At 34.8% G+C, this 17,383-nt stretch overlaps 1 protein-coding gene across 3 annotated transcripts in view; it reads left to right on the top strand.

The window, feature by feature from the left end:
- LOC106665264 overlaps positions 1–17,383 on the top strand; it is a 182,912-nt gene that overhangs the window by 103,959 nt on the left and 61,570 nt on the right. For 2 of the 3 annotated variants that reach the window (XM_024226760.1, XM_024226761.1), the window contains one exon: positions 10,044–10,074. The exons of the other annotated variant lie outside the window; for it this stretch is intronic. The gene's annotated coding sequence lies outside the window, so the exon portion shown is untranslated. The remainder of the gene's footprint in view (positions 1–10,043; positions 10,075–17,383) is intronic. 3 annotated transcript variants of the gene reach the window in all.

Raw genomic sequence — 17,383 nt, forward strand, 5'->3', positions numbered from 1 at the left:
TATGCAACTGCACTGCTGTAGCTAAAAATAGTTGGTCATGGTACCTAGGAAAGTATTCTTGAGCAATGTAGACCTCGATACCACACCTTTAAGAAAAAATCGGTACTTCATAAAACAGACGAAAGTCTTCAGAATAGCCATTAACAGAACTAGGACAATAAATGAAAATTTAATTGCAAAAGGGGAAAAAAGGGTTCATAATAAAATAAATAAATAATTTTTCTATGCTAGAAATATGCTGTGTAACATTAAAAAAAGGAAGCTACATTTTTTACTGTAATAAAGGCAATATTGTTAAAAATAATATATTTTAAAAATAAAATTCAGGAGCTTTGGTGTTATAAATATAAAATCCTAAATTAAAGGTGAGATCATGTATCGACCTGCTTGTTGAACAATTTGAACAAATGGATATTCAGTGAGGTCACAACAGAAACGACAATTGTTTAAGTTTTTGCCGAGCTTTCGACGATTATATCGTCATCATCAGAGCCTATTTATTTTAGGGAAATATTGCAGTTAGAACATAATATATAATTTAAAAGAACAAAATGACAAAAAAAACAATTATTTATCTTACTTTAACTCGATGTGTGAAATATATCTGGAAAGCAAGAAACTGCATTTATAATAAGATTAATTAAAATGAGGTAAAGCTCAGTATAATAATGAACAGTATAGAGTTAATTAAAAACAATAAAATAATATAATATAAAATTTTAAAAAATATATTTAAAACCGTAACGTGGTCCTACAGGTTACCTCGGTTACCCATAACTATAAGTACACGTCTCTTTTTCTTAAACTAAATAATAAAATTACTTTTTTCCTCAGGTATATTACAATATCAAAGTTAAGATTAGTTAAGCTTTTTTATAAAAAGGTAACCTAAAAAAAATTAAAAAAAAAATATTTAAAACCATAGCGTGGTCCTACAGGTTACCTTTTTATAAAAAAGCTTAACTAATCTTAACTTTGATATTGTAATGTACTTGAGGAAAAAAGTAATTTTATTATTTAGTTTAAGAAAAAGGGACGTGTACTTATAGTTATGTGTACCCGAGGTAACCTATAGGACCACGTTGTGGTTTTAAATATTTTTTTAAAATTTTTATATTATATTGTTTTATTGTTTTTTAATTAACTCCATACTGTTCATTGTTTAGATACTGAGCTTCACCTAATTTTAATCAATCTTATAAATGCAGTTTCTTGCTCTCCAGGTATATTTTAACACTATCGAGTTAAAGCAAGATACATACTTGTTTTTTGAAATTTTGTTCTTTTAAATGATATAACATGTTCTAACTGTGATATTTTCCTAAAATAAATAGGCCCTGATGATGACGATATAATCGTCGAAAGCTCGGAAAAAACTTAAACAATTGTCGTTTCTGTTGTGACCTCACTTAAGATCCTTTTTTTCAAGTTATAAAGTCCTAAATTTCAAATACGAATCCGATTTAAATTTTATATACGGGTCTATCCCATTTAAAAGATTTCACAATAATTTTTATAAAATTTAAAATTTCCTTAAAAAATGTTTCCGCTGGAGTGGTAGTTTGATGGTTTCCTATCATCCCGTTGGCCATTTTGCCTTCTTTAGTAATTAGTAAGTACATTTGTAGCGTGTTTACGCCATTTTCATTTAATGAAACGATCCAATACTTTATTTTTACGCAAGTTTGGAAAGATTTCTTTATCCACTGGAAAAAAACTAATTGGAAACTATCAGAACGGAATCATAGAAATATCTCCAAAGTGCTATATTACATTAATCGTCGATAAATTGCAACATTCTCCAATTATAATTGCTATGCTAGTTTGATTAAACGTAACCTTTTTTTTATAGGTTAGTCAAATAAATCAGTCCTTATATCGAAAGTCAATATAGCTTATGTAAGAGATTGGTTTATCACCACAGTACGCAGTGGTCTTTATTCACGTACAAAAAAAGCTATGTGCATTTTATAATTCATATAGGATCCATTTAAAAAAAAATCTGTTTAATGTTATGAATCAAATTTAATTTACTTGAACACTGGGCAGTTACATAGGCGCTTAGTTGAGCTGGTGATTACGGTCACTGGATTATTACGTAAATATCCTTGGGTTTGAGTCAGACAACTTATAAAAAAATTAGAATTAATTTAATTTGTACTTTGGTCGTTTACCATCATTTTTTAGCTTATTTTTGTTTAGATTATTTATTCCGTCTGACTTTTTTTAAAAAATGTCTTCAATAGTTGGCCTATGCTTCTTCCAGCTTGTATTTTCTTTTCCTGGGTTGTAAGTGTTTTCGAACTCTATTGATTGTAGTTAATAAAGTAGTTGTTTAATTCATTGTACATAATTTATGCCGAAGTAACGCAAAAAAACACCTCTGAGGATGGTCAAAACAAGATCAAACTAGTGATGTTTCATCTCGTAGAACCCAGAAAGAAAATTTTAAAATTTGTTATTAAATTCAGCCTATTTAATTTACCTAACATTTTGCTGCAAAAGAAAAACGTGGGACTTGCTAAACAAAACGCTGGTCTTTGTAACTTATGATTTTTCCTTCTCGAAAGTGGGATAATAGGTCATCTCACAAAAAACGACCAGTTTTTCTTTCAATCCACAACGTTTCGGATTTATTTTAATCATTCCTCAAGATGAGTTAACGCAGTGGTTAAAACAGTGGTCGTCAGTCATTAATATTTTTATTTAAGCAGACAGACTGGCCAGAGAAGGATCTGCAAGACCATACATAGGCCCCGAACCTATTCTTGGGATAACAAGAACAAATATAGAATCCTCCATCGCAGAATGGATCCAAACAAAACAAAAGGAGAAGAGGATAAACTCTAGCGGTGCTAGACATAGTAAACTTACGGTGAAACAACCCTCACCAATACTGGCAAAAGCACTGCTGCAATTGGAGAGGGCCAAACTCAGAGGAGTGGTAGGACTACTAACCGGTCACTGGCATCTGAGAAAACATCTACACAACATCGGTATATACGGCAATGATCCCATTTGCAGATTATGCAATGAGGAGGAGGAAACAGCCACTCCTATCATCTTCGAATGCGAAGCAACAGCTCAATGGAGGTTTAACCTAACGTACGGAAAAAACTGAGGGAATCAAATTGCAGCAGCGACAGTCAATGACCTGATGCTTCTAAGCAGAAGGATTGAGTCTATTGCACTGAACTAAGGAACTAGGAAGGTACAATAAGCCAGAAGGCTGAAGTGCCTGGGGAGTGCAAACCCCGCTTCCTAGTATCCTTTTTCGCCATACCATACCATTAATATTTTGTAACAGTTTATTTTAAAAAAGAGCCATTGTGGTACATATTTAAGTCTTTCCTACTCCGAACAAACGTTTTTTCGGAGTCTGAAAGACTTAAATATGTACCACACTGGCTCTTTTTTAAAATAAACTGTTACAAAATATTAATGACTGACGACCACTGTTTTAACCACTGCGTTAACTCACCTGAAGAAGGATTAAAATAAATCCGAAACGTTGTGGATTGAAAGAAAAGTGGTTGTTGTGTTTTTGAGATGGCCTATTATCCCACCTTCGAGAAGGAAAAATCATAAAGCTGTTGAGGTCGAAATATAAGAAAGCATCGCTGGTCTTTTTTTTTAATAAATGGAAGAGAATTTCATTATATTTTATTTTTAATACGTATGTATAATGTTTATCCTAATAGTTAGGAATTTAAATAAGAATCACAAAATAAAAATAAGTAAATTATTTTATTCTTCGTTTCTTAAGCCTTTAGAAAGTTTGGCTGCGGTACACTGAAGGACATTTTATCTACTATTATCTTATTAATAATTGCCATTAATTGTACAAGCATTTCGAGAATGTTTCTTTTAAGTGTATGCAAATCGTTTTCATCAAGTTTATACGCGATGGACGCGTTAATCGTTGTCCTGGAATAAATTATCATAAATACATACTTCCTTTGTGGGCTCTCTCAACGGGAAAATCAATCGGGTTTAAAATCTCAGCTTTAATCTAAATTATTTTTATTAAAAAAGGGACTCACGATGAGAGAGAAAGGGCGGCATTTTGTTCGTGATTGTAATTCTGAAAAATTTCACTTACATTCATTGGAGGTAGTAATTAAGGCAGAAAATTTCTAGCCCGTTTCTCGGGGCCGATCCTTCGCTAGAACTGGTCTAATCGAGAATCAATTGAACTTGGATTATAAATCTCTCCACGGTAAAATCGAGTATGTTTAATCTTTTATCATTTCCAAGGCGACAGTCTAGGAAGAAAATTAGTTTTCGGTTTCAGCTAGGGGGTTGTTAAGCCCATACAGGATAAAGAGCAAAGCGTAGTGATTCATTAAGTCGAAGTATCCTTTCAGCGAATTTCCGTCGTTCGAGCGCATCATATTTGCATCGCAAGCTTTTCTATTTCTAAGGATGCAACGGTTGAAACAGCTTTTATTTTTTGCCTAGGTTTTTATTCGAGAGATTGCAGAAAACAACGGTCAGACCTGTTTCGCCACGATTCTTCCAACAGTGCGTCGATTTTGCAATTGTTACCATAACTGTTGGCCTCGTAAATTAGATTTACACTCGTTACGAAGTCGGCATGTTATGGGGGCCGAAGGCAATTCTCGGCTACCGAGCTTATTAGACTTCAGAGTGGAATCGCGAAGTCCGACCGCCGGCCAATTTTCTCTCCACCGCAGGAGGGGCTTTCCTCAAAACGGGATCCTTCCGCGTTTGTCCTGCCCCAAAGATAGGTGGTTACGCTCACTAGCTTAGAAAGCGAATTTCGGAAGAAAACGTGCAAAATAATTCGACGTCGCCGCTTTCATTGTCGCCTTTTCCACAATTCAATTAGAATAGTATTTGCACTTTTCTGTTTGCCGGCTCATTCGAACCACAACTTTACGTGGGAGACACGGTTTTACGGTGGCCAAAAGGAGCTGGAAAGAAAAGACGAGACCTTCGCAAAGGTTTGGACAATTTTCATCGAGCGGCGGCGAAATCCGTCCATACATCCATCACATTAAGAACGCGATGATAGTGCGTTCCAGCCAATAAATTATAATCTTCTTGTTCTTCGCAATTTAGAGAGAAAGCTAATTACACGGCTAAAATGACACTGGACGTTGTTCGTTTTCACTTTACAATAGTTCCGATACGGCTCATCAGATTTTCCACGGCTTCAGCTTTAAAATCGCCATCAAAGTATAATCGTAAGCCGAATATCCATTAAATTAAAATGAAACTTTGAACATTACAGAACAAACTCGACTGACAAGTCAGTGAACAACACGTATGACGCTTTTCCAAAATAAAAATATTTATTTTCTAGGAAAATTATAAGGTATATTCTTTACCCTCCGATGTAGAATTATGCGATCACAAAAATCACATATTCCTTCGTAACCGAGAACGCCACTATATTGCGCTGCATAGCGTCAAGAAATACACCTGGAACCCACAAAAACTACTAGAAACTTATTATAAGTATGACTAAACCCCAATTAGACAATAGGATTAAGGAGTCCAACAGAGCTGTATTACCTCATATCTCGGAATGCATCAGACACACACCTTCTGAACATTTGAAAATTGAGCCCGTACTTTGTCTTCCTACCCTCCCGCTACCTCTTGACAACATATCGACGACATAACCTCACGGTACTTCTTAGTACATATGCTTAGTAACATCCTCAACATTAGAAAAGGGGACCCAACACCGAATATTTCTAAATACAACGTAATGTAACATAAATATAACCTCCTCAACATTACAAAACTTTACAAACATCCAGCAACAATACTTTTTTTCATAACCTCTCGATACCTCAAGTTATACACCGAGATTCATAGCATATTGCTATAACCTTACAATACCTTCTAATATCTCTTCTTCACAACCTCCTCAACATTACAAAACTTTACAAACATTCAGCAAAATACTTTTTTTCATTACCTCTCGATACGTCAAGATATACACCGAGATTCATAGCATATTGCTATAACCTTACAATACCTTCTAATACCTCTTCTTCACAACCTCCTCAATATTACAAAACTTTACAAACATCCAGCAAAATACTTTTTTTCATTACCTCTCGATACCTCAAGTTATACACCGAGATTCATAGCATATTGCTATAACCTTACAATTCCCTCTAATACCTCTTCTTCACAACCTCCTCAACATTAGAAAATTGTGATCTTCCTAGCAAAGGTTGAATATCAAAGACGTCTTTAGTTATTATTTTAGATAGACAATTGGAACAAAAGGCTTCATTATTCAACTTTTGACGACGGATCCACCAATAAAGTACACGAACCTCGAAAAAATCTTCTATCTTCCTGATAACATGATTACATATCCATAATATGACTTTTCCTCCAAATACACGTGATGCTTAACCTCTTTAATTTTGGAAAACCGAGCTCCTATTTTGTTATTATATCGTACTGCAATTTTTGAATCTCTACATAATACTATAACCTAACGATAACTCCAAATAATATTCTAACCACGATCATATCCATATTTCCCAGTCCACAATCCTTCGATAAATAATAGACACTTCTTTCTACCTAGCCAATCAACAATCCATAATTGGTGAAATACATGTCATCCGCTACAGAATTTCGCACAATCCCTCTAATCCTATAGACTTCGGCTAATTTCACATTATACCCAAAATTCTCAGCGCTTACTTCCTGACCTGTTTTGCAGTGAGACTGAAATGACTACTTGAAAGGTCACCACTGCGTGATCTCTTTGCTCTCTAGTTCCAGATTTTTTTTTAATTTTGTCAAAAATTTGACTTGTAGTATATAAATAAGCCTGGAAATAGCAATTTTTAAACAATGAACAAAGTTTGGAAAAATTCTGTAAAATTTTTGTCTGTTAAGAAGGATCTTTTGCATCTGTTTGCCGATACAATCATGCCTACATCAAATATTCAGACTTTCACAAACCTTGATAAAAATGATGTTTTGAAAACCTCCCATTCATTGACATTGGAGGTATAATATAATATGCAAGAAAATATAGTAATCATGCGTGAAGTCAATGTGAAGAACGGGGCCTCCGGCCAAGTCCCACCTTGTGCCCCGGTACTTTCTCGGACCGTGTGAAAAAGCCGATGGATGCAAGTATGAGATTCGGCAGGTCGCGTGATTTTTTCGACTCTAATCGCCCTTTCGTACTTTCTAAGGGCGGGGTGCCATCGGCCTCTCATCTTTATGAATGTCTCGGCACCAGCGGGCGTGGGTGGGTTCGAAGAGGCACGACATGTCCGCACAAAGACATCACTTTCCCGGCCGGCACGGAACTCATCCATACATGGGGAAACTCTCTAAAAGGTGCCCGCCGATTCCCTGTCCCTGGAACTTTTCGAGTTTCACTGCTGCAGATTCACACGACTGCCGATGTGTGAGAGCATCCGAATTCAGGATAAACCGGTAGCTGTAATTTCTCTCTTTCCCTCTTTATTTTTCCTTAAACGGCTCTCAGGACACCGATTTGTTTTTCTGTATTATTTTGGCTCGGTCCGATAAATTCCTCGCTTTAGACTGATCGGACAGATTTCTATGCATTCACAGTATAAAATATTCAAATGTATTTAAAAGTTAGCAAGTGCGCTCGACCAGTTCGTTTCATTAAATAAATGCATTCCAAGAGCCCACGGACCTTCAATCTCAACTCATTTCTTTTTTCTACGACGAGCCCCATCATCCCAAATTATTTTATGAGTGACTTTCTAATGCCCGGTACAAAAGGACATAATCGGTGGTGCGTAAAACATAAACCAGTAAAGCTTCTAATTATAACGAAAGTTAACATAGGTCCTTGAGGCTACGAGATTAAAAGGCTCTCCTCAAGACCTTACGGTCTATTAATAGTACAGTAAGTAATGCCTAAAACCTGTTTCAAGAGAAAGAAGCCGACCAGTCGTTAAGGTCGTGAGGAAATGGGGTTTTTAAGCAAACAAAATTGGTCTTACGCATTCGCACATTGCGAACAGTGCATTCTTATTGAATTCAACGCTCGTTTTTCCAAATATTCTTAAAAAAACTGTACTTTTGGTCGTGTATTATTTATTACTACTTCGACACAATCGCCGATTTGAGCGACTGGGTGAAAATCCAGAGAAAGCGTACAATATGATAAGATTAAAGACAATAGAAAATTGTCTAAAGACAATTAATATATTTATTAGTGAAAGCAGGGAGTTTACCAACTCTTCGTCCAAGGAGTTTCTTTTACTTTTGATATCACGGCGTTCGATTCAGTTTGATGTGAAAAATCAGACAATTTATTTCAACCTTTCTGATTGACAAGATTGATATTGATTCATATTCTACATACATACATAAAATAAAGTTATTTGAATTTCATACCTATTTACTATGGGGACATTTTATGGGAGTACCAGTTAAAGACTTTACCCCTGTCTTAGTTTAAACCTAACATTATACAAAAATCAGTTGTCTGTTAGGACAAATGGGCAAAAGCCTCAATTCCGATGTCTGAAATAGACCCAAAACAATTTTATTTACCCAAATTTTATGAGTAGTTAAATATATCTTAATTACGAAATTACCAACTAAACTCCTACAAGAAAAGAAGTTTTGTTTTATATTTTAATTAGTTTTTACAATTATTTCTCATGACCTCACAGTTACGCTACGTATAAATTAATAGGTACGTAACCTACTCTGCAAAAGAAATTGATGTTTGCTCTTTAGAACCTATAGTTCCTTGCTGTTCTCCTGATACTTCTTGATAAAAAAAATTTTGCTAACGAAATTTCTAAAGTTCAAGTTATTCCAGTGTATTTAAAAATTTTNATGCGTAACCTCCTCAACATAAGAAAATATAGCTCCAGATTGATTTGTGTCTTAACCCGAATATCAACTACATATGAACCATAACACAGGTTTAAAGAGATCTATCTTTTCTTTCAAGCTCCTGATACCTTGTAATACTGAACTGGTATCTACTGTGCGTGTGTAGAAGGATGAGACCTATAGTGCCTTCCTATTTTTCTGGTACTTCTTGATAAAAAGCATTTTGCTAACGATATATCTAAATACATGTAATGACCTAAATATTAAAAAATGTGGCTCCTACTTTGTCTTCCTGTTTTTATGATAGCTCTTCATTCAAAACACATTGCCAACGATACCTCCTAATGTATCATATGCGTAAGCAACCTTCTAATAAAAGTCAGTATCGACTGCCTTCTTTTCCTCCTGATACCTCCTGATTCAGAGCATATTGCCCTAACCTCACGATAATTGACATCTGATAATCGTAATCTCCTCGCCATTAGAAAAGTGAGCTCGTACTTTGTTGTTCTGTCCTCCTGATTCACAGCATATTGTCATAATCTACCTCCAAGTAGATTTCATACGTAATCTTCTCCTCATTAAAACATTGAGTTCCGACCATGTCTTCTCATCCCTCTGATGACTCTTCATTCACATCATATTGCCATAATCTTACGATATATCCAAATATATCCGATGCTTTCCTTTCTCAACAAAAGAAAATAAAGCTCCGACTAGGACATTTTATTCTCTTGAAACTTCTAATTTACAACCACAACCTCACGATATCATCAAATGAATATAATAATAACCTCCTCCACATTAGAACATGGAGCTCCAACTATATCTTCCTAACCTCGTGGTACCACTTGATTCACAGAATGTTGTCGTTAGGTATTGCGGACAAGTCGTTAGTACCACTTTACATTATTTTTAATTAATCTGAAATAAAATTACAAAGAATATGGCTGGATTCGAACCTAGAACCGTTAGCGGGCAAATTTGTATTTCAGTCGGACGCCCTAGCCCAGCGACCATCGCTGTCCCATAAATTGCAATTATCTATTTTAAGTATGAAATAGTTGCCAAAAACCATCTTATGAAATAGAAAGTGTTTCAATTTTTGAAGTTGTTTCAAACAATAAATCTAATGTATATAAATCAAAAATATTACTATAATTTTTAATTTTCTGCCAATTAAACAATTTCTTATCTCATTGCAGATCCGGCTCTACCAACAACCCTCAAATCCCAGTAAGTAAAAATAAGTAAAACTTCAACAATAAACCCCTGATGTTCCTAGTTACTTTGTATAGTTTACGTTTATTTTAAAAGTCTGTCTCAAGTTGTGATTAATGCACCCATCACCTTCGACGAATTGGCTGTGGTTCCGACAATTTTACCGAAGAAAATTGCTTAATTATCTTAAACGTTGTGGAATGGCTTAGATTTCAAAGGGGTTCGCTATTTGACTAATTCCGCCGATGAAGGTGACAGTTTTCAGCGGCAGATCACTTTACCTCCCGACGCAAATTTGAATATTACTCAGAGCCGGTACGAAAAAAGACGAAGGTTAAATACATGATTCGAAATTATCAACTGAGGAACGCCGTCTGACCTTCCTCGTGCCATTAGCGAGAATGAAATGCTCGTGAAAAATTACATCTTCAAGGCGTCTAAGTTTGAAGGTCGGTGTACAGCTTTTCTGTCTCGTTTTTAAATGCATTTAGCAGACAGAAATAATTAGAGTTATTGTTTAAACTCAGCCTTGAAGCTTCGAGTATGGAGCATTAGTCAAATTCAACGGCTCAGCAAGATCAACACGATGACAATGGCTGTCTTTAAGTCAGCAATTCGTACGTCGCTGTGTATATCTTGAAAAAAGAAAAGTATTGAATTAAACCTATTATATATCATCGGTGCGATAATTTTAAATATAATAGGAGGAGGAAAAAGAAAGACAAATTGTGAAAAGGCTTTAAGCCAAATGCGTGTAACACGTAAAGGAAGATTTATCAATTTGTCACACATCCTCGAAGTATGTCGCACCTTTTCATTGTATAAACGCCGTGAAAGTTATGAACGACAAAGCTTAACGCTTATAAGGGGATGGAAAGGTTAGAGCTTTCCTCAATTTGCGTCAATAGTAGCAATGCTGAAAAACAAATACTGTCAAACCTATATTTAAGTTTAAACCTAAATGTACGTAAATAGATTTATTTCAAGTCGGTAAAAAGCCTTATGTGCTGAGTCGATTAAATAGGGCTATTGCGCTCCTATTTGTATGGGTTATAGCTCCCTAACTTCAACATTTTATTAGCTAAGCTAGTGGCTCCTCCGTTATTTGCTGAATTGAGCACTTCTTTTCTTGTGAGTGGAAACCTTTTCCTTATTAGTCCATCACAGTAATACATATAGCTTTTTTATATCAAATTAATTTTTTAATCTTTATGTTATCCTTTATTAATTTCAAATTAAACTTTTTTAACTTGAAATTAAGCTTTTTTAACTTCAAATTATCCCTTTTTTTAAGTATCACGAAAGGAGATGGTTTGAAATATTAGCATATAAAGTGAAATTACTTGACAATTTTTTCATGTAAAATAATTGGGCTTTTAGAAAACCATATAAACTTAATTAAAATTAAAATAAAAAGTTACTCAAAATTAAGTATAGAAATATATATATATAAGTGGGAAGTTTATGGGCCAACAAACAGCTGAGGTCATCGTCGGCCCTCTGCGTGTTTTCCATTTTTTCTTTCGCGCATATTTTGTTTTAAACTGCAGCCATTTGAGCATCTCGATCTGGTTACTGACTCTCTGATTTCAGATATATACTACGTTGATATTCTAGAATGCTAGTCTCTCGTTTGTACCTCAGGTTGTCAAATACAGAATAAAAACAAAACATACAATACATATATATACATCACCACAAACATAGATGTCTGGTCACATTCATTCCCCCAGAGTACTCGATATTCCTCGGGGCGGGGTTATAAACAACCCCTTCCTTTCACGCTAATAAATTACTTTTACTCTCCAGACGTTATATACTCAACCCAAAGTACTCGATATTCATCGGGCGGGGTTATAAGCAACCCCTTCCTTTCACGCTAATAAATTACTTTTATTCTCCAGACGTCATACACTCACCGCGGAGTACTCGATATTCATCGGGCGGGGTTATAAGCAACCCCTTCCTTTCACGCTGATAAATTACATTCATTCCGATAAATTAACACAAACACAACACTCGATAGAAACATCGTATAACAGAGTATAGAAATAAAAAATTCTTCTTTTAAATTGAGAATTTTTAATAAAATATGAAATGGATTCTTACATAAAATACCACTGAAAATTAATTATAATTACAGTTAAAAGTTTAAAATTAAATAGAAAAACAAATGATTCTTTTATTACATCTAGATTTTAAAATATGAAATAATTATTTTATAACCCAATATTATTAAAATTGTGTAGAGATTAGTGACCGTTAATCGATAGTTATTCAGATATCGTGAGATGCGGTCGGGAGTGATGTAGGTTTCAGAAAAACATTTTCTTTATCGTGCCAACGTTTCGATCTTTTATTGAGATCATTTTCAGGGCTCAAAGTGTTTGTCTTCTGTGTAATTGTGCCATCCTTGTGTGTCGTTTTGAGAGTGCCACAATTACACGCCACAAGGCACTCTCAACATGCAACATTATCATTAAAATTAAAGCTTATAAAATGTAAGGTATAAAAATAAAATATTCTTATTTTAAAATTAAAGATTTTTTTAAAATTATTGGTTTTAATCTAAATATCATATGAAAACTAATTACAATTACAATTAAAAGTTTAAAATTAAACATAAAAACAAATGATTCTTCGTAAGTTTTTTTAATGTTTTAAAGATGGGGTTAATTTCAAATTAAAATGGTTTAATTTAAAGTTAAAAAGGATAAATTTGACCTATGTTGATGGAGTTTCGACAATATATTATTTATCAACTTGAAGATAAAAGGGTTAATTTGACGGAAAAAAAGCTGTATGTACCTCTGTATTCTTTTCTGCTTGACCTACACTGGTTATTTTCTGCCTCTAGATTTTTTTCAAAAAAGCGTTGATTAAAAATTGAAATGGTTTAATCTAAAATTACAAAAGGTTAATTTGAATTTAACGGAGTTTATTTGAACTTAAAAACGTTAATTTTAAATTAAAAGGGTTAATTCGACGAAAAAGAGCTATATGTACTTCTGTTTCTTTTTCTATAAGGCAGAACCTACACAGGCGATCTTCTGCCTGTAGAGTTGTTTTAATGTTTTAAAGAAAGGGTTGATTTGAAATTACAAAAGGGTTAAGTTGAAGTTAAAATGGGTTCATTTAAAGTTAAGAAGATTTAATTTTAGATTAAAAAAGGTTAATTTGAAATTAAAATGGTCAACTTGACGTAAAAGATTTATATATTCATATGTTTTTTGCTGCTTGGCAGAACTTACACAGGCGATTTTCTGGCTCTAGAATTGTTTTCTAATGCTTTAAAGAAAGGCAAAAAGGAGGGAAAATTCAAAAAGTGAGATGGGAAGTTGGTGTCCGAGTGGATCGAGGTCACGATAGCTCAAGTGGTAGAGCAGCGGCGTATCAAGCCGAAGATCGTGGGTTCGAATCCCGCTCGTTTCATTGACTGTTTTATCTCAACTAAAAACCTTAATTAATTTTAAAGAAAGGATTAATTTGATGTTAAAAAGGGTAATTGAATAAACTCAGTGATTCGGTTTAGCAAAAAGATTGAAACAACAACAAATTCATGAAACCCCATGATGACTGGCAGTGTTAAGGGCTTTACATTTACATTTATCTCCGAACTGGCCTAGGATATTTTCCAATCCCGCTAGATTACATAACTGTTAAACAATGTTCAGCAGTCACGCCCATCTTACTAGACCATCAAACCAATCGTGGAAGTATGGCGAAATTTGTATTAGAAGATGTCTTGAAGGCAGGTCTAAAACAATCGAAAATTTTTATAACTAATTCATACAAGAAAATCCTATCTGTAAGTAGGCAAGAGTTGTGTAAAAACAAAATCCTCTTCAACGGCCAATACTCTCTTTGAAATTCTAGAGATGAGTCAGGTACTTGCCTGTATGCCAAGAGGAAGCGGAGACTTGGCGGCCTAGACGATTTGGCCTAGATTGGGTTCCACTGCTTTGTAGAAGCAATGATTTTCTGGTTAGGAACCTCAAGGATCGCTAAATTATAAAAACAAAAAAATCGGTGGCGTGAAGCATGGCTTTGTACTACCATTACAGAACGAACGCCTGGATCTTTCTTATGTAACACTCTGACAGGATGTCCTATTTCGTTCAACACCTAGTTCGCGTGAAAACATTGTACGTAATCAAACAATTTTTTGAGATGATTGTTAATCACCAGCTCCTGTCATCATCCTCATCACGTTTCACACGCCATATGTCCCATTTATCGGACTTTGAATTTGAGGCGTCAACAGATTGAATCCTTTTACGGTAAAACCGCGGACTCGTCGGCCTTCTCGACTGGAAATCGATGACGTCCGTAAGATTCCATTGGGACACTACTTAATTTCTAGGGCTCCAAGAGTTTTTTTCGATTTTCAGTGGCAGGGTTTGGAATTTGAAGCCGGAAGTGGCAAATTCGATGACTATGTAAGAGGATTTTATCAGGAATAGACCTTGGTTTTTCGTGAGAACTAGAGAAACCGCGGTTTTGGACGTTTCCGAATATCCTGTGCCTAGTTCAGCTTGTTTGTCCTAAAAGACGAATTTGGTATTTTGTCATTTTCAGTGGTTATCTATACAGACTGAAGGAGCAAGGCCATAATATAAAATCAATAAATAAAGCAAATAACCCGTTTGGTATTTTACATCATCCTGGTCCTTGCTGCTTTACATGTCATACTTTTCTACGTTTACCCGCTTATATCCTTTTTATAGGTTCTGAGGGTCCTGAAAATTTTAAGATATATTATTTCAACTACATTCAACATCATTTACGATAAAATTAACACTCCCAACCATTGACTATGCAAACTGACGAAATAGTATGGCAGAAAAAACAGCTATGGTTTTCGTACCATTATGGTCAGAAATGACGAAAATTTCTAAAACTAGTCTGACTAGAAACAGGCGAGGCGAAATTCGATTAGTGAACCAACTAGCTCATTTCGAGGCAGGTCTCAAAAGATATAACAATTCTGAAAATTCAAACAATTCTCAGTGGGGTTGAGATGGGAAGTTAGTGTCCGAGTGGATCGAAGTCACGATAGCTCAAATGGTAGAGCAGTGGCGTATCTAGCCGAAGGTCGTGGGTTCGAATCCCGCTCGTGACACTGACTTTTTTTATCTCACTAAAAACCTTAATTACTTGAAAGATATTATTGGTCAAGCGGACCACGAAAACTAGTGAATTTAATATGTAAAATCTTATATTTATCTAGGAGCCCTCATTGCCGTCTCTGAGAAATTCCGCCTTGCTTGTGATCAGTTTATCTCAAAAGCAAATTTGGTATCTCTATCTATCTATGCTCGAAGAATCCTAGTCGCTTTTAAGTCCGATTCTCGGGTCACTAAATTAAGATTATTTTATGCAATAATAATGTCAGTCTTACGTACATACGGGGATGAAATTTGAGCATTGCTCTATTTAGATAATTCTAAGCAATATCCATTAAATTTAACAAAAATCTATTCGTTTTAGTTGGCCATAGTCTACTCCAAATTATTTTCACAGATTAGAATCAAACTTGATGAATATTAAATCAACCTTATTTAAAAGAGCTAGAAATTTTGGCTGCAAGTATCAGTGCCCGAAAACAGATTAGAGAAAATCTGCCTTCAAAAGCTGACTGCAGAAAGTAATAATAGAACGGTACCTTAGAATTAGACAGTTTCTGTTAATCCGCTTCTTCTATTAGCGAGGAGATTATTTCAAATAATAGTTCGTGTCGGCAAATTGCAGTTTATAAACCTCTATTCAGAAAATATGCAAATATTTTCGGTCACTGGATATTCATTCAGCTCTCAATTCGAATTATAATCCCTATGTCAGAAGGATTATCAATCTGCGTCAAAGCGAACACACTGTATTTGCAAACAAGCAATAATAAGTTGGGATTAATCAGCCAGATTAAAAAATCTACATAAAGAATAAAAAATAAATCATCCATTCTTAATGCCCAATTTGTAATCGAAAGGAAATTCAATCATTACAGCATTTCCTTTTAATTTCACCTGTTTACACTATTAGAAAAACATGTTTTTCGTATCTACCTCCCAGAGATGCTTCTTTGATTTATTATTCCCTAAAACATTGGAAGAAGTTAATAATTTGTTGTTTGTAAGTTCAGCACTAACACTGAGACAATTTATTATAGTAGAGTAATTTAATTACAATACCATGAAGGCAAATTGTTACATTGTTTTAATTTATTTTTATTTTTATTTACTTTCTTTTTCAATGAACAGTACCGAGGATAATGTGTTTTTTCTTCTCTTATTTTTATATTCTCTTCACTATTCCCGAGGGTATTTTTTATATTGTATTATTAGTATGTATTTTTATTATTTAATAGTTATTGTGATGAGGCTTAAAACGAAATTTGACATTGTCGATTTGAATCGTTGGTGATTTTCACAGTATCGTTTATTTGCCGTGAAAGGTAAACGGGGATAGTAAAAAATATCGAAAACTTCCGGGTTTACTCTTTTCACTAGGCGGGAAAAGAAAGACGGGGAAGAAATCCTAAAACATAGGCCAAAAATTGTGGAGTTTCCGAAAAGATTATTAGCGATAGCCAAACCTATTACAGGCTCATAGCCCTGCACTATGTTATTCAGACTCTCCGTTGTAGGATCACGTTTCTTTAATAGATGTAAAACTTTCGTTTTCAGATTGTCGGATAAGTCTATTTATAGGGATATTTTTGGTAACTGGGAGGTTTGCGGGCCCGTAAAAGGTGGTAAAAGTTGCTACGATTAGACTATCCTAGACTGCCTGATAATTAGCCGCAGGATGATATCCGAATTTCACTTTCGGTCCCTGGGGCTTTTTTTGCCGTGATGCCGACTCCCACACGTTCATTATCGGGTGCAGAACAAACGAGAGGGTTAGCCGCATATCACGCGACGCGGGCCGCATTCGCTTCCACATTCGCATGTTCTGATTCGGCGGAAACCTACCTCAATAAACTGCCAATAAAATTTATGCGACCTATAATCAACTTAGGAGTCAATGGACTGAAATAAATTGCATGCCAATTAAAAAAAGTTAAATTATACAGTAATCTTTTAAGAAATGCCGAAATAAGTCTAAACAAGCGAGGACAGGTGGACCAGGATGAACGGAAACGACCACCCATTCATCACCCCGCAGGCATCAACCACTCGAAAATTACAATCGTCTATTTCTAAACAGATTAACCAACAATTTCTAATAATTGTCATCATACTGGCTTCCGGCCATTTGTCATGTGTTTTTTTGATGATGAGTGAAGTTTAAAAGAATTATTCTTAATTAGCCATCAGAACCAATA

This window comes from Cimex lectularius, unplaced genomic scaffold (assembly GCF_000648675.2).
Source record: "Cimex lectularius strain Harlan isolate CLEC.00 unplaced genomic scaffold, Clec_2.1 scaffold140, whole genome shotgun sequence".
In the NCBI taxonomy this organism is placed as follows: Eukaryota; Metazoa; Arthropoda; class Insecta; order Hemiptera; family Cimicidae; genus Cimex; species Cimex lectularius.